General features: G+C 41.3%; 1 protein-coding gene across 1 annotated transcript in view; it reads left to right on the forward strand.

The window, feature by feature from the left end:
* The first annotated feature begins 16055 nt into the window (after positions 1-16055).
* IFRD1 (interferon related developmental regulator 1) overlaps positions 16056-18306 on the forward strand; it is a 53737-nt gene continuing 51486 nt past the window's right edge. The window contains exons 1-2 of the mRNA XM_063642123.1: positions 16056-16126; positions 16291-16355. The gene's annotated coding sequence lies outside the window, so the exon portion shown is untranslated. The remainder of the gene's footprint in view (positions 16127-16290; positions 16356-18306) is intronic.

Below are 18306 nucleotides of genomic sequence, written 5' to 3' on the forward strand. Positions count from 1 at the left end.
ACATTTCAAAGGAGAGGGAGCTCCCAGGCTGGAATGACAGCCTGTTAAGCCTTAGGGTAATGTCTCCTAAAAGATAGCTAGGAGTCATTTCCGTACAAACGCTCCAAAGACAAAACACACACCTACTTGCCAAAATTCGCACTGTACCTGGGCTTGCCACCTGAAGTCACACAATGACTGCTTTCTTGAGACAGGCGCACAGCTCACAAAATGGACCTCAACATCCCAGGTTCCTTCCACTGGCTCATTTCTCAGGGCTTTGAATCTCCTTCTGTTTACAATTTTTATATTACTTTTAGGCTACATGCCTCTGAAAGTAAGGCCCCTGGAGTGAAATACGGTGTGGTGAGACAGGGCCAGGTAGGTAAGGGATAACCTGTGAAGCAGATGATTGCGGCCGGGCGCGGTGGCTCAAGCCTGTAATCCCAGCACTTTGGGAGGCCGAGGCGGGTGGATCACGAGGTCAAGAGATCGAGACTATCCTGGCTAACACGGTGAAACCCCGTCTCTACTAAAAAATACAAAAAAATTAGCCGGGCGTGTTGGTGGGCGCCTGTGGTCCCAGCTACTCGGGAGGCTGAGGCAGGAGAATGGTGTGAACCCAGGGGGTGGAGGTTCCGGTGAGCCGAGATTGCGCCACCGCACTCCAGCCTGGGGGACAGAGAAAGTCTCCGTCTCAAAAAAAAAAAAAAAAGATGATTGCTACTTAAGCTCCTAGAGAGAACCTAGATGTCCAAGCTGTCATTTTAACCTTTCCTGCTTTGAAGCTGCAGGAAGAACTTGATGTCACACTGCTCTTATCTTTTGACTTTAATTAAAAGCTTCTCCATCTCACCCAAATCCTGCCTAAGAATCCAAACATTCCCAGGTAGCAGATCAACTTTGTGATGGCCAATAGGCTTTTTTCAATACTGCCTGTGGATGTTCAAACTAACATTATGGAATGAGCTGCCCTCAAACAGACTGTGTTGGATTTTCTTTTCTTGCCCTGTGGACATCTTGGGCACATGCCCTCTGTTGCTGGTCTCTTTCAGTTATTAGAACAGTCTTGTTTTCAGGTATTAAAAAGTCTAGTTCAGATGAAAACTTCACCTCATATCCCCACCCCTACCCTTTGCGGGTCTGACCTGCAGTTGCCCAGAGCAGCAGTGGGGAGGGACACAGGGGTCTATCTTTTCCCTTCCTCATTCCCTGCCTCTGTCTCCTCTAGGATTTGAATGTGGAAGAGGATGGCAGGACAAGAAGCTCCTGCCTTTTAATTTAGCTCTTGCTGTTTATAGTTGTCTCTCAGAGATCAAATGCCCTTTGTGGGCTGGGCATGCTGGCTCACACCTGAAATCTCAGCACTTTGGGAGGCCACAGTGGGAGGATCACTGGGGGCCAGGAATTTGAGACCAGCCTGGACAACACAGAAAGACCTCATCGCTACAAAAAAAGAAAAAAATTAGCCAAGCATGGTAGTGTGTGCCTGTAGTCCTAGCTACTCTGGAGGCTGACGTGGGAGATCACTTGAGCCCAGGAGTTTGAGGTTACAGTGAGCCATGATTGTGCCACTGCACTCCAGTCTGGGTGACTGAGCAAGATCGTGTCTCTAAAACAAACAAACAGCCGGGCATGGTGGCTCATGCCTGTAATCCCAGCACTTTGGGAGGCCAAGGCAGGTGGATCACAAGGTCAGGAGTTCGAGACCAGCCTGAGCAACATGGAGAAACCTTGTCTCTACTAATACAAAAATTAGTCAGGCATGGTAGCGCGCGCCTGTAATCCCAGCTACTCAGGAGGTTGAGGCAGGAGAATCTCTTGAACCTGGGAGGTGGAGGTTGCAGTGAGCTGAGATCGCCCCACTGCACTCCAGCCTGGGCGACAGAGCGAGACTCCGTCTCAAAAATAAATAAATAAATAAATAAATACAAACAAAAAAGAAATGCACTTGTTATAGGGAATGTCCAAATGCCAGGCTTTCTTTTCTCTCCTGGGGCACTTCTGAGGACAGCCCTCCCCCTGCCACCACCCACCAAGGATCTTCTCATTACACTATTTTCTGACCCAGGTACTGTCCTTGTGTCTGATTTCTTATGACTTCCTCTCCGGTCCTATTCCAAAGTCCTCACCTGGGGTCTCCTCGTCCCTGCCGGCAACCTCTTGAGCAGGGTCCTCTGAAGATGGTTCTGGTGTCATGGCCCTCTGTGATGTCAATTTGGTCTATGGAAAGCAAACACCCTTGTCCACCATTGGGAGGAACACTGCTGGCTCAGCCACAGTTCTCTGTTCTTGCTCTGGCAGCTCCACACAGTCCCTCGGTTCACACCCTTTTGGGTGAGAATCAGATAACAATCTCTGTGTTCTTCAAACTCTGGGGGACATGTGTCAAGTTTCTTACTTTGGTCTCATGGCAGTCCCTTCACCAGCCTCCTTTTCCCCCTAAAACATTTCATTGTAGGCTGACACCTCCTTCAGTAAAGTCTTCTTTGATCCATTTCCTTCATAGTATTTCTTCACTGAACTATACTCTTAATATTTTTATACTTTTCTGTATGTATGCTAGACTTCAATAAAAATGCTTGTTTAAGCATTTTCAAATTAATCTTGTATTGAGAGTTATCCTTATCTTAGCTTTAAATTGCTTTGCTACAATCTTTGACAAGTTTAGGAACACACATATGTGAAGGAAGCTCCTTTACCTACATGAGGACCTAACTTGAGGTTCTTTTAAAGCAGTGGTAAGCACATAGTTAAATAACTTGGGGGGCTTATTTGCAATTACCATTAACTAAAATAATGAGGCAACTTCTGTGTATCCTGGAGAGTCTAACAGGGGAGTTAGAGGTTTTCAAGGGCTCCAGGCTGCATGTAAAAAAAACCCAGCAGCTAAAAGCTTGTAATTTGACGTGAGAGTAATGAGTATTTGGTTTAGTTTTGTAACTTCAGACTTTTTGAACCAGTTTTTAAAAACAGACATATATGAACTCTCTGTTTGAAATCAAGATGATGAGTCATCTGAACTGAAGAGTAAGCTAAATGACTGAAGAGCACTTTATCATCTCAAATGGAAATATTTGGGGACCCTTTTTCTTAAATACTAAAGACAATGAAAAATGCCCTAGTTTTTTTGAATTTTACTTCTCACTAATCGCTGCCTCAGAGGCTGTGTCTGTGACAGAAATAAAAACTTGTCTTTGGGAAGATGATTGTGTATTTCTAGGTATCCTGCTGGTGCCTTAGCAATTGTTCTGTAAACCCAGTAGCATTGCTCCCAACCCCCCAACTATTCTGACCAATGGTAATACCTATGCCTTGGTTGAAAACTCCCACCATCACCTGGAGAAACTCTTTTATCTCACTGGATGGCCTTGAAAGTCAAGCCACATCCTTGTTGTCTTCTCTGGGTATTTTCTTTTTAAAGTAGGAAGGACAGTTCCGGAAGGTGACCTTCTGATGCAGCTCTTCACAGTTTAACATGAGGCATAACAGCTGTGTCCTGTGAAATAAGCAACTTCTCCAAACAAGCAACAGTCCTTATTCATCATTCAGATTTTCACAGGGAGGTAAAAATCACTACTTAAAGTTAGCAATGGGTTAACCAAATTTGCAGACCACTCATTTTAGCTTATTGTCTAACTGTGCGATCCAGAAGGTGGAAAGACACAGTGTAATGGCTTATAGAGGAGATTATAAGAATTAGCTCATAGGTTAAAGATTTTCTGATGAGTTACAAAATGGATTTCACTTACGGGGCAAATCTCTCTCATAATCCTTGAGGCATTGTACAAAAAAAAAAGCACAGTTACTTTGTGCACAATAGTTTTGACATTTTATTAGCATGCAATTAAAATCCCTTTGTCTAAAGTTCTGGTTCTAAATTCTTGAACAGATAGAAGCCCAGAATGGACTGTGTTATGCATTTTAGAAAGAAGAAATTAATTTGACAACTCATAGAGTTTCGTCCTGGGAGGGAGTGAGTAGTGCGGTGCTGCACTCTATGGGCTGCTGCAGAAACATGCAGGATGCATTTTGTCTGTCTGCCAAGAAAGTCTTCCCGAGGAAACATCTTCAATCAATTCTCTGGAATAATCTGGCAGCCTGCTCAACACAGATTTTTCTTTCAACAGAAAGGAAAGAGAAATACAATAAATTAAACAATGGAGGGGAAAAGTAGAAATTAAATATGTTAAAACTCCTCTGGTGGGTGCTGTAGACTGAAAGTTTATGTCTCCTGCAAAATTCATATCTTGAAGCCCTAATCCCCAATGTGATGGTATTAGTGGGTGGGGCCCTTGGGAAGTAATAAGGGTGAAGCCTCGTGAATGGGATTAGTGCCCTTATAAGAGGAAGAAGAGACCAGGGCCTTCTCTCTCTCTTCACTATGAGGATGCCGCAAGAAGGCAGCCATCTGTAAGCCCAGAAGAGGGCCCTCACCAGAACCCAAGCATCTGGCATCTTGATCTTGGACTTCCCAGCTTCCAGGACTGTGAGAAATAAATGTTTGTTGTTTAAGTCACCCAGGCTATGGTATATTGTTATAGTAGCCCCAATTGACTAAGACAAAGGTGTTTAAGTGAAGAAGAAGTGAAGTGAGAAAAAGGAAAACAACAGGAAAAGCAAGTTGCTGTTGCTCACACATTAAAAAACCAACTTGGATTTGTTCAAGTAGAAAAATCCAGGCAATCATAGACAAATGCCCTAACTTGGAGTTTGGGTGTATATTGCAATGGCATGGATATAAAAAGGAAAGCACAATGGTGTGTTTCCCCCATTGGCTTATCTGGTTTCCCATAATGAAAAAGAGTTTTACAAGCCAGTGTTTGCTTTTCTTTAGAACACAGAATGAGACAAACAATGGTTCTGTGTGACTAGATTGGCTGCATTTGAAAGCTTGAATGCCAGAGGTTCTTTTGGGATGTGGCATTAACGTGCACTTTAATTTTCTAGGACTTCATCAAATCAGGGAAATGTGCAAAATAGGAGAGAAAACACTTAAACGTTAAAAAGGTATCAATTCATTTAATTTATTTAGATATATACTGACAATATGGTCTTTAGATATTATCATTGGTATATACATTTGAATTGGCTTTTTCCCCTCCATTTGGGAGCAGTTTTGCTGATATAGTTTTACTTTTTTTCTCAGATTTCATGTGATCAAGAGTATGCCACTGCTGGTTAGATGGGACTGTGATGGATGTCTGATTTTAACAAAATTTGGTCTAAACTAGACTCGTGTCCTTGACCTTGGCCTTATTACCTCCATTCTCTACTAAAGTCATTATAAATTGCTCTTAAATGCTAATTTTCTCTCAGTTCCAAATATTCCTAGACTATAGAAAAGTACTGAAGAAAGGGTCTTAGAAATGTGCTTGCTTGATTTCCTAATTTTAGTATTGAAAATCATGTGTCCTGGATTATAATCTATGGCTCCCCACAACTCAACTACTTCACATTGAGTCTTATTCTCTGGATCTTGTTCACTGAAAATTATTAGGCTTTTCTCTCCTGTAATCATAGCAGTGAGTTGGTAATGAATCAATTAGCAGCCTGTGGATTCCTGTCTCATAAAAGATCAGAAAAAGCACTGAAGAAATCTACGAAACCTGGTGTGCAAAGAATGCCAGCTACCTCAGGTTAGTTGACTTCAATTCAGTGAGACAAAAATAGCATTGATCATCTACTCCACCAACAGCTATTTTTTATTTTCAATCTCTCAGTGCCACAGTTGGGCTTAAATCTGGCCATTATTGTAATCTAGCAGAGAAACACTGTCCTTAGGCTGTTTGTGAAATCATTTGGAAGAAAAGATTAATTGGCCACTGAATAAGCATTCTTCCCCCATTTCACTTTTGGAAGCAGGATTCTTTGTTCTGCAGCAATGGGCCCAATAGTAGCAATAATATATATACTTTTGCAACCTTAGGGTATGAACCCAGGACTGATTTAAGCCAGGAAAAGAAGTCTTGTTCCCTTGCCGTGGAGAAGGCCTGTGACCTAGTTCTGGCTGATGAAATATAAGAGCAAGTGTGCTGGAGGAAAGACTTTCCTCCTGATAAAGCAAGAGTTGCATGAGAAGAAAGTTATATTTGCCCACTCTCATCGCTTCCTGCTTTATGGAGCTGTTATGTGAGGCTGCAGGCATCTTGTAACCATGAGGTGTTAATTCTGTGGATGAGACCCCTGAGAGCTGACCACACCTGGAAAAGCCTAGCTCTGAACTTCTTGTTTCTTAAGGTTTAAGCCTCTGCACTTGAATGTTCTGTTAGTTGGAGCTGAATGAGTTTCAGCTGCTACAGATGGTCGAAAGTCTGAGTAGGAGGTAATGCATCTCCACGCTGCTGCCTGGAGGAGTATTAGAATTTGGCCATCCTACCTTTTATTAATTGCTGCCTTCTTGATTGCCACTTCAATTGCACAGTGCCCTAAGAGCCCTAAGGAGTATAGTTCAGTAAAGCCTGGGGGTGTGTAAAAGCAGCCTGTATTCACAACTGAAGTTGGCCTTTAAATGTGTGGTTTGAAGGATATCTCCATTCTCATCTAGCGTATAAAATAAATAAAATAAATTTATTAACTGCTTTCAGTCTGAAATTCTATTTGTGAAGCTTATTCCTAGAGTGTTCAAGATTTCTTTTTTAAATTATGTGTTTTCTTGAATGGAGACCAGCATCCTACACTCTTATCAGCTCCCATGTTAGCTGAGATGGAGAACTAACTGCAAACTGGGGATAAAATAAATAGAATTTTAGGACCTATGAGTTTGTAGAAATCTTTGAGATCATCCAACCTCACACCTTTATTTTGTAGATTTAAAAGAAAAGCCAAAAACTGTGGACCAGAAAGGTTCAATAGTTTACCAGATAATGTCCATAATCCAGGTTTCCAGGCTTCCAGTCTAGGAGATTTTTTTATCTTGTTGTCACCCCAGATTAAGTGTATGAACAGCACATTTAGAATGCCCGATGGAAGCCTGCTGCTGTTTCTGTACCTGGGTCTGGAGTCTGTGGGCTTGAAACTTTATTTGAATAATTGGGATACTTTTAGCAACGGAGGTAGGGGTGTGGGGCATGGCATAAAAGGAGGAGCTGATGGACATCGGAGGGAGCAGACACATGGCCACTGTCCTCTGGGTTTTGCTGACGTCTAACCCTGCATTTGCCCTGTATCTATGGGAAAGGGCAGGTGCTTCTTTCACTCTTTCTTACATGGTAGACTACATATATGTTTGTTTTGAATAATTCGTCTATTTAACAAATGTCATAACATGCTACCTTTATGATAGACTCTCATTCTTTAAAAAAGCCTATTTCTGAGGTTTAGAAAATAAATCACTGCTATGTATGTTTATAAATGTTTCATTTATCTGGGATCTTCAAATAAAAATGTTTCTTAAAATATTAGGTTAAATATTCCAAAGAGGTTCCCATATTTTGTCAAGCACTTATGGATCTATAAATAAAGGCATGCACTGTTTAAAGAAATTCTGACTTTTTATAAAAAGGCATGAATTTATTGCAATGCCAACAGTAGTCAATCTCTTCTTTAGATATGTAGTTTTAAAATATATTGTTTCAAAAGAGCCAGATTTGTAACTGTTTTTGTGATTTGTTTTTGCTTAGACACCTACGCAATCCTTCTATTCCAAACAATCTTCAGGTCATAAATCTTGGAATGGTTTCTGTATTCTCTTGCCCTCTGCTGGCTAAATTGAGACCTTTCTCAGAACACGCCAATCAGACACACCCTGTGGGTTACAGATATACATCCTCCATCCTGCTCGTTTTTGGGTCCATTTGGTAAACGCCTCCTCAACAACTTTTATGCCAGAGATAAAAATCTAGCTTTAGATCCCCTGCTTCTCATCAAGATATCCATGACCTGGTGACTCTAGTTTATAACATCTGTCTGTTCTCAAGCATCTTTTGTATTTACCCCCTGCATCCTATGATTAGCAACTTACTATATCTTATAGCATTCCTGAATTGTCTCCACTACATAATTAAGTAAATTATCATGCCAGTGAGTAAACATAAGATGTAACAATCTGTCTTGCTTATTAATTGCTTGTTGTTTGTCTTGTTTCCCAAGTGTGACTGTCATCTCTCTAGGCTTTCATTCAACCCCGTCAACTGGATCCCAAAGAGCTCTCGGCCATGGAAACTAGGCCCCTACGCCTCTCCCAGACCTTCATGGGCTGCTGAAGGGCCCCTGGTGCCTGCTGTAACCGTGGCATTCACAGGCATCCCCTAGTCCCTCTGCAGTAGAGGGACATGGGACAGAGTAGAGCACACATGCTTGGGGAAGTTCAGCCCTTTCCCAGTGGGCCATGCAGAAAAGGGTGAAGCAACACACGATCTGAGACCTGTGTTCTCCCCTCTCCTGCGGGGGGTGAACCCCAGCTGACATTCTTGAGGTTCTCCCAGTGCTCTCTCCTCTCCCCCATGTAATACTCACAAGACTGGTGTTGTTCTGGGGTAGGCTGTGGAGCAACTCCTGCTCTTGAATGTCTCCTCCTCCATTTACATCTAAATTGAAATCTTTTTCAGTTATTTTGTCTCCCAGTTATTCTGAAGGTACATGTTATTTAATTATTTATTTATTTATTTATTAGCTGTCTTTGTTGAGCTGTGCTTTTTTTTGTGCAGAGAGAGGGTATATGGAGAGATTTGAATTTGGGTGGCTGGCGTTATTACCTTATGGGAAATGGCAGAAGTTCTCTTCTGATGTTTTGCATTGTTTTGTTTTGTCAGTGAGGTAGAAAACAAGACAATCAGCTGAATGAGGATGGGAGAAGGGTGAGGGGAGAAGGTGTGAATGATTATGTGAAAGAGCTGGAGATGGAAGGACAAGGCAGTGTGACACCCTAGCAGCATGAAGGCACCGCTTGCAGTTAGCAGTAGTAAATTTAAAGTAAGACCAGTCAGCATGATCATGGGATTTTCTCCAGCAACGTTCAGCTGCATCCTGTTGTGGTTTTGCCAAATGAGTACAAAGAAATGTGCTAAGCAGATATGAGAAAAACCTTAAAGCACTCCTGTGAAACACAAAAGTAGAAAGATGTGTCGTATTCTTGGATTAGACAATGAAGCATCATGAGGATGCCAGTTCTCCCAGGTTAATATACACACTTATTGTCATTACATTAAAAGTAACCTTTTTTTTTCTGGAGTCAGAGAAGTTGATTCTAAACTACATAAGAAAAATTAACCAGCCGAATATTCAGGAAAACTCCTAAAAAGAGGCACTATAAACAAAAGGAATGAACTGGGTATTTAAAACAGAAAAAAAATTTTAAAAACGAAAATGACCCTAAAATATGTGAAATGCTACTCAATCTAGCTTTTATTAAGAAAAAAGTGAATTAAAAGCATTTAAAAATCTTACTGCTCATTTATTTGATTGGCAAGTTCAAAAAGGTTGCTAATATACTTTATTGGTGGGGCTGTGGAAAAGTAGGTACTGTCATCATTATGGCTTAGGCCCTATGGAGAATAATTTGGAATTAACTAATAAAACTACATTTGCATTTACCTGTTGATTGAGCAATTCTACTTTTAAGAATCTCTACAAATTCAAAATATGTGAAGAAAGTTATTTATTGAGAGAATTATGTATAGTAGCAAGTGATTATAAACAATCCAAATATCTATCTCCATGTTAATAGATTGGAAGAATCAATATTATTAAAATGTCCATACTACCCAAAGCGATCTACAGATTCAATGCAATCCCTCTCAAAATAATGCTGACATTATTCACAGAAATAAAAATAAAAAAACTAAAATGTATACAGAACCACAAAAGACACAGAATAACCCAAGCTACCCTGAACAATAAGAACAAAACTGGAGGCATCACATTACATGACTTGAAATTACACTGCAGAACTATAGTAACCAAAACAGCATGGTACCAGCATAAAAACAGACACATAGACCAATGGAGCAGAATACAGAACCAAGAAATAAATACATACTCAACAGTGAACTCATTTTCAACAAACGTGCCAAGAGTATACACTGGGGAAAGGATAGTCTCTTTAATAAATGGTGCTGGGAAAACTGGATGTCCATGCAGAAGGATGAAACTGGACTCCTATCTCTGGGTGTATACAAAAATAAAATAAAAATGGATTAAAGACTAAATCTAAGACCTCAAACTATGAAACTACTAAAGAAAACACTGGGATTCAATACTATCCCCATCAAGCTACCCTTGACTTTCTTCACAGAACTAGAAAAAAACTACTTTAAATTTCATATGGAACCGAAAAAGAGCCTGTATAGCCAAGACAATCCTAAGCAAAAAGAACAAAGCCGGAGGCATCATGCTACCTGACTTCAAACTATACTACAAGGCTACAGTAACCAAAACAGCATGGTACTGGTACCAAAAGAGACATATAGACAAACGGAACAGAACAGAGACCTCAGAAATAACGCCACAGATCTACAACCATCAGATCTGCGACAAACCTGCCAACAACAAGAATGGGGAAAGGATTCCCTATTTGATAAATGGTGCTGGGAAAACTGGCTAGCCATATGCAGAAAACTGAAACTGGACCCCTTCCTTACACCTTATACAAAAATTAACTCAAGATGGATTAAGGACTTAAATGTAAAACCCAAAACCATAAAAACTCTAGAAGAAAACCTAGACAATACCATTCAGGACATAAGCATGGGCAAAGACTTCGTGATGAAAATACCAAACGCAAGTGCAACAAAGCCAAAATTGACAAATGGGATCTAATTAAGCTAAAGAGCTTCTGCAAGCAAACAAAAACTATCATCAGAGTGAACAGATAACCTACAGAATGGGAGAAAATTTTTGCAATCTACCCACTTGACAGAGGTCTAATATCCAGAATCTACAAGAAACTTAAAGAAATTTACAAGAAAAAACCAGCCACATCAAAAAGTGGGGAAAGGGTATGAATAGACACTTCTCAAAAGACATTTATGCAGCCAACAAACATATGGAAAAAAGCTCATCATCACTGATCATTAGAGAAATACAAATCAAAACCACAATGAGATACCATCTCATGCTAGTCAGAATGGCAATTATTAAAAAGTCGAGAAACAATAGATGCTGGTGATGCTGTGGAGAAATAGGAATGCTTTTATACTATTGGTGGGAATGTAGATTGATATAACCATTGTGGAGGACAGTGTGGCGATTCCTCAGGGATCTAGAACCAGAAATACCATTTGACCCAGCAATCCCATTACTGGGGTATATACCCAAAAGAATATAAATCATTCTACTATAAAGACACATGCACATGTATGTTTATTGCAACACTATTTACAATAGCAAAGACATGGAACCAACCCAAATGTCCATCAATGATAGACTGGGTAGAGAAAATGTGGTACTTACATACCATGGAATACTATGCAGCCATAAAAAACAATGAGATCAGGCCGGGCGCAGTGGCTCACACCTGTAATCCTAGCACTTTGGGAGGCCGAGGTGGGTGGATCACGAGGTCAGGAGATCGAGACCATGGTGAAACCCCGTCTCTACTAAAAATACAAAAAATTAGCCAGGCATAGTGGCGGGCGCCTGTAGTCCCAGCTACTCCGGAGGCTGAGACAGGAGAATGGCGTGAACCCGGGAGGCGGAGCTTGCAGTGAGCCAAGATTGAGACACTGCACTCCAGCCTGGGCGACAGAGCGAGACTCTGTCTCAAAAAAAACAAACAAACAAACAAAAAAAACAATGAGATCATGTCCTTTGCAGGGACACGGATGAAGTTGGAAGCCATTATCCTCAGCGAACTAACACAGGAACAGAAAACCAAACACCGCATGTTCTCATTTATAAGTGGGAATTGAACAATGAGAACACATGGACACAGGGAGGGAAACAACACATACCAGCCCCTGTTGCGGGGTGGAGGGCAAGGGGAAGGAGAGTATTAGGACAAATACCTATTGCATGTGGGGCTTAAAACCTAGATGATGGGTTGATAGGTACAGCAAACCACCACAGCACATGTATACCTATGTAACAATTCTGCATGTTCTGCACATGTATTCTGAAACTTAAAGTAAAATTAAAAAAAAAATGTGGTACATACACAATGAAGTACTATTCAGCCATAAAAAATGAGATCTTGTCATTTGCAACAACATGGATGGAACTGGAGGATATTATGTTAAATGGAATAAGCCAGGCATAGAAGGATAAATTTCACATGTTCTCACTCATTTGTGGGAGCTAAAAATTAAAACAATTGAACTGATGAAGACAAAAAATAGAATAATGGTTATTGGTGGCTAGGAAGGGTAGTGGGGGTGGGGAGGAAAATGAGTTTGGTTAATGGTTACAAAAATATAGTTAGAATGAATAAGATCTAGTATTTGATAGCACAACACGGTGACTACAGTCAACAAAAATTTATTGTACATTTAAAGATAACTAAAAGAGTATAATTGGAATATTCCGAACACAAAGAAACGCTTGAGGTGATGAACACTCCATTTATCCTAAAGTGATTATTTGGCTTTGTATGCCTATATCAAAATATCTCACATAACCCATAAATATATTAACCTACTATGAACCCATACAAATTGAAAAGAAAAAAAAGAGAGAAAAACAATAACAAATATCCACCAACAGGGGACTTGTTAAATCAATTATGGTGCATCCACAAAATTGAGAATGAAACAGCTATGAAAAAGAAAAGTTATCAGCTGGGTGCAGTGGCTCATGCCTGTAATTCTGACACTTTGGGAGGCTGAGGTGGGTGGATTATTTGAGTCCAGGAGTTTGAGACCAGCCTGGGCAACATGGTGAAGCCTCGTCTATTAGCCCAGCTGGTGGTGCATGCCTGTGGTCTCAGCTATTTAAGTGGGCTGAGGTGGGAGGATCGTTTGAGTCAAGGTTGCAATAAGCCTTGATTGTGCCACTGCACTCCAGTGTAGGCGACAGAGTGAGACTCTGTCTCAAAAAAACAAACAAACAAAAAAAACAAGATTAGGAACAAAAGATTGGATGAATAGATAGATTTTATATATATATATAAAATTCTATATTTTGTGTAGAGGCAGTGATATTGCTCTAAATATATTGAGCAATGCAAAGGTTTTACAAATTTAAGAATAATAAAATTAAAAAGGAAAATGAGAGCACACACAGACATTGGAAACAAATGAGTTCAAACTGAATATCAGATGGAGGGACCACGTGCCTCTTCTTGTTGAACCTGGACTTGTGAGCTTCCCCAGTAAAGCTTGCTCTTCATACCGCAACCACGGCAGGCTGTGGAATTTGCACAACTTCCTTCAATTGTGTTTACTGTCTATCGTCTGTCTTTTCCCACTGAATAGTCAGCTACATGCAGCAGGGATCTCTGTCTGCTTTGTTCACAGATTTATACATATAGCCTGAACATGTCTGGCACACCATAGGTGTTCAATAAATATTTGTCGAATGAATGAAATTCCTTGTGGGCAAGGAAGAGAAGCCATTCTTTGTGTGTACTTATTTTAATGCCCCAAAGCTAGCACAGGACTAGCAAAGGAATTGCCTGATACATGTTTTTATCTGAGCCCAGATGTTTTTAGCAGAACTGCATCTACATGCCTGTCTTCACTGACTTCTATTCATGTCTGGGCAATAGCCCTGGACCCTGCTGTCCTGACTTCATCTGTAGCTGGCAGTCTCCCGGCAGCCACGATATTGCCCAGGCTCGTGCTGTGTTGAAAGTGGCCCAAACTGCCAAAGATTTACTCTCCTCTTCCTTTTAGTGTACTTCCCACTGGGCTGCTTTGTGGATGTTTCAGAGGAGTTTCTCCATTCCTTTCTAGTCGGCTTACAATGATGGGCCTTGATAGTTTGGATTCATGGAGAAATAAATCTCTTTTTAAAAATGGCTACATACAGATGAAGAAATTTCGTTTAGTAGATCTGGTTTAACAATAAACTGGAGAGATCTGACTATCACTAGGGATAGCATCAACCTCTCCACAGCCGTCTCTTAGCATTTCATTGTTTCCATAATGTCCACCGAAAGGCTTTGGTTTAGAGTTCACTTCTTAAAGCATTTAGCCCTAGGAGTAAAACAAATGTGGATTAAATCCTAGCTTGAACAATTTACTAATTCACCATCCTGAGACTCAGTTTCCACAATTTTAGCAACACCTATTTTTCTGAGTTGTTGGAAATACTAGCAAATACGTATGCTACACCCCTTGCACAGTGTCCATTCTTCGATGAAGAATGAGCTATGAATAAAAATAGACCTACTATTCCTACTAAAAATTGTAGGGTAAAAAGATTGGAAGGAAATACATCAAAATGAATAATCATTGCTGTTGGGTGGTGAGATTATTGTGCTTTTATCTTGGTGATTTAAATTTTCCCCAGCTTTTTATATCTTGTAAAATGACTTTGCAGTAGGTTCATAATCAGAAATATTAATAAAATAATAACTTAAATAACCCTTAGTAGTTTAAAAATTCTCAATTATCCTCCCACAATTCTGTCCTGTTCCTCAATAATAACACAAATCTAACTAAATAAAATAAGTTGTGTCAGTTCATTTCATTGGCAACCAGGAGAATTAATGTGAGTACACAGACCCAGGGTCTAAAACAAAAAATCAGTCTGCAAACAAATATGAGTAAGAATTTAAACGAGGGGCCTGATCTTCAGCACAAATGTTGAAGTAGGAACTTCAGGACCTGGTGAACAGAAGGCAAGCTTTGAATAATGTTGGCCAAGAAGAACAATCTCGAGATCAGGAAATGGGCCAATAGTGTGCCCTCTGTGAACCAGAGAGCAGCCCTCATTGTCTGCTGGGAAAGCATCCTCTTCAAAGGCACTTCTGGAGGGACCTCAGCCATGCCACAGCCACTTTCAGGGATCAGTATGGAGAAAGATTCATAGTCAGGTTGTGGGTGCCTCCGCAATGGGATGACTATTGTTTGCATCACCTGAGGGGTGGAAAGTGACCACTGGCTGGGAGAATGCAATCTCAGAGATTGGTACCTAAGGGGGAAGGAAATGCACAGATGGTAGTTTCTGCTCTGTGAGCTGCCCAGCACCTCCCACCTCCTATTGCTTGCAGGGGCTGTGGTCAAGGTTGCAAGAGGATCAGTGGGGACTGACTGTGACCACTCAGTCCTCCTGCATGAGACTTCTAACAACTTCACATTTGACAAGGGAGGAAACAGGAAGTAGGGGGCTTAGATGGAAACATGGGGCGGGGGATGGTACATTCAAGACTTCAAAGGGCAAGTATTTTTGCCAATTCAGGTTCCCCAGTGACTGAAGATGTTGAAATGCATTTCCTGTGTTGCTCCTTTTCTGTGTTGACCAGCTCTGTAACTCATGACACCTGCAGTCTGCTGCAGAGCTCTGCATCCTGACAATCAGAACAAACCATTCATCTCACAGTCCTACAGTAGAAAGCTAGGGTCAATTAGTTACCAAAATTGATACTTATTATGGGTAGAATTTATAACAGAATAGATGGCAAGCCATCTTTACAACTCTGGCTATGCCCTTGGATTGCACAGACAAGATTAGGAAATTAATAACATAGTTGCGCTCCATCTATCTTCTAGAAAACACATCTAATTTTTCCCTTAGCTTCATTTTTATGTTTTCACTTTGTGCAGACCTTTTACTTGCTTTTTCCTCCCTCTCATTTAACTCTTAAAAGAAGAACGGGAGCAATGTTCCCGCAAGAAAGTTAGTACTTTCCCTGCTCAGGGCATCCCCTGATTCAAAGGAGAAAATTTTCAGGTGTTTATAAGAACACCTGATCATTTGGCTGCACCCCAAGAACTGGGATCAGGAGGTCTGAGTCCAGAGAAGGAAAATAACCAGTTGGATCAGTGGGCGAGAGATGGGAGAATAAATAGGGTTGTGACAAAGAGAAGGTCAGCTGCAAATGGGTCAGGAGACCAGAGTGGACAGAGTAGGCCCTGGAATGCTTGCTCGGAGGCCTGCCATGAAGGATTTCTGTGGGCTTCCCCACCCTACCCCGGGGGCAGGATGACTCAGCACTTCCTATTGTTGTGAAGGCCAACCCCAGGAGGCCCTACCAAGGCTGACTGCTGTTAAAACCAGACTGCACTCCTTCTGGATCCTGGTTCATTCAAGGTCTACATAGTTAAAGGTTGTTCCAGAGGGATGTGTGTAATTCATCCCAGTATTTGATGTTCCTTTATTACTTATTTTCACTTGAGCCGACAGCCTGAACTGGTCAGGCTTTGGGCTGATGCCAGCTGCTTTATCTGGTAGCACTGTTACATAAAATTAACATTTATTGGTGATCACTAGGTGCCAACATTATGCGAAGAACTTTACGTGGACATCCCATTTAATTCTCAGAAGCTGATCACAAGGTAGGTATTATCTCCATTTGCATATGAGAAAACTGAGGCTTAAAGATGTTAAATTGCTCAAAGACTAAGATGCTACTCAAGCCTTTTGAGTTAAGAGTCCATGCTCTTAACCCGGTAAATGGTGGGTACCTTGGCAGAGATTAGAAATGTTTCTTTGAGATTGAACAAAAACCAGAAGGTGATCATATGCAGAAGAACATGGAGAAAATTAAAAGCAAATAGTGGGTCAGGAAGGTGATGAGGAGGGAAGGATAGAGGGAGGGAAGCATGAGCTCTTGGTAGAAAATCAAAGTCGCTAAAACCTCTGGCCCTTTGTGGCCATGTAGGGTCCCACCTACAGGATTGCTCACCTAACATCTTTTCAAGATCGACATGCTTTGTTATCTCCATTTTTCTTATGTGTGTTCCATGGATTTATCATGTACATCTGGATTCTTCCAGCCACCAGGGGACAAATGTGAATTCAGTGTGACTGAAGAGGCATCTGCCCTACTGTAACTGAAGCACAGGTTCAGTTGCTCACTGCTTGCAGAGTACAATTAACAGGAACAGGATCTGTTATAAAGAAAGTGACTTATTCCAAAGCTTAGCTTATGAGAAGAAATACAGGTTCTTCCCTTTAAGGATACTGTTTTGCTTTGGGGGCAGAAAGCAGGGGCTTTTAAAGGGGGACTTGGCATGAACAGCATGCAGGGGAGGGAGCCAGCAGGTGGGGGTTTACTTGACTCACTTATGGTGTCTTATCTACCCCATGGTCGAGCTGGCACCATTGCAGGCAGAGCTAGGTTGTAAAGTGGCCATCGTCTGGAGATACTCTCCAGGTGGCAGAGAGTTCTGTTGCAGGCATACTTTTGGTTGTAAATTGACTGTGCTGTCTTGAGGTAATCTGGTGCTCTGGAGTTTCTAAGTCAGCACAGGGTCAGCGTGCTGTGTAGGGAGTGTCTGGTGAAGGGAAGGTAAAGATTATGATGATTATGATAGTGTTTCTTTCTTTTTTTTTTTTTTTTTGAGACAGAGTTTCGCTTTTGTTGTGTAATGGTGCGATCTTGACTCACTGCAACCTCTGCCTCCCAGGTTCAAGCGATTCTCCTGCCTCAGCCTCCCGAGTAGCTGGGACTACAGGCGCCTGCCACCACACCAGCTAATTTTTGTATTTTTAGTAGAGATGGGGTTTCACCATGTTGGCCAGGCTGGTTTCGAACTCCTGACCTCAGGTGATCCACCCGCCTCAGCCTCCCAAAGTGCTGGGATTGCAGGCCTGAGCCACCGTGCCAGGCCTGTTTCAAAAATTTTTTTAATTTCCTTCTTAATTTCTTCATTGACCCACTGGTAGTTCAGGATCATGTTGTTTAATATTCATGTCCTGTATTTTCTGAGGTTCCCCTTGTTTTATTGATTTCTAGTTTTATTCCATTGTGGTCAGAAAATATATGAGATATGACTTCTACCTTTTTGAATTTATTGGTATTTGTCCTGTGGTCTAAGATGTGGTCAATTCTGGAGAATGCTCCATGTACTGATGAAAAGAATATGTATTCTACAGCACCTGGGTGATTGTCAGGTTTTGTTTTGTTTTGTTTTGTTTTGTTTTTTTGAGATAGCATCTCACTCTGTTGCCCAGGCTGGAGTGCAGTGTTGGCATGATTGTAGCTCACTGTAGCCTCAAACTCCTGGGCTCAAGCAATCTTCCTGCCTCAGCCTCCCAAGTAGCTGGGATTATAGGTGTGACACCATGCCTAGCCAAATGTCAGTTTTTTATCTTTCTCTCCACTGATGTCTTCAAACATTCTCAGTGTGATGGTGAATTTTAGGTGCCAACTTGACTGAATTGAGGGAGGTGTAGATGGCTGGTAAGGCATCATTTCTGGGTTTATTTGTGAGGTTTTCCAGAGATTATTGATTTGGAAGTCAGTGGACTGAATGAGGAAGATCTGCCCTCAATGTGGGTGGG

The sequence above is a fragment of the Symphalangus syndactylus genome, chromosome 6 (assembly GCF_028878055.3).
Source record: "Symphalangus syndactylus isolate Jambi chromosome 6, NHGRI_mSymSyn1-v2.1_pri, whole genome shotgun sequence".
NCBI classification, from domain to species: Eukaryota; Metazoa; Chordata; class Mammalia; order Primates; family Hylobatidae; genus Symphalangus; species Symphalangus syndactylus.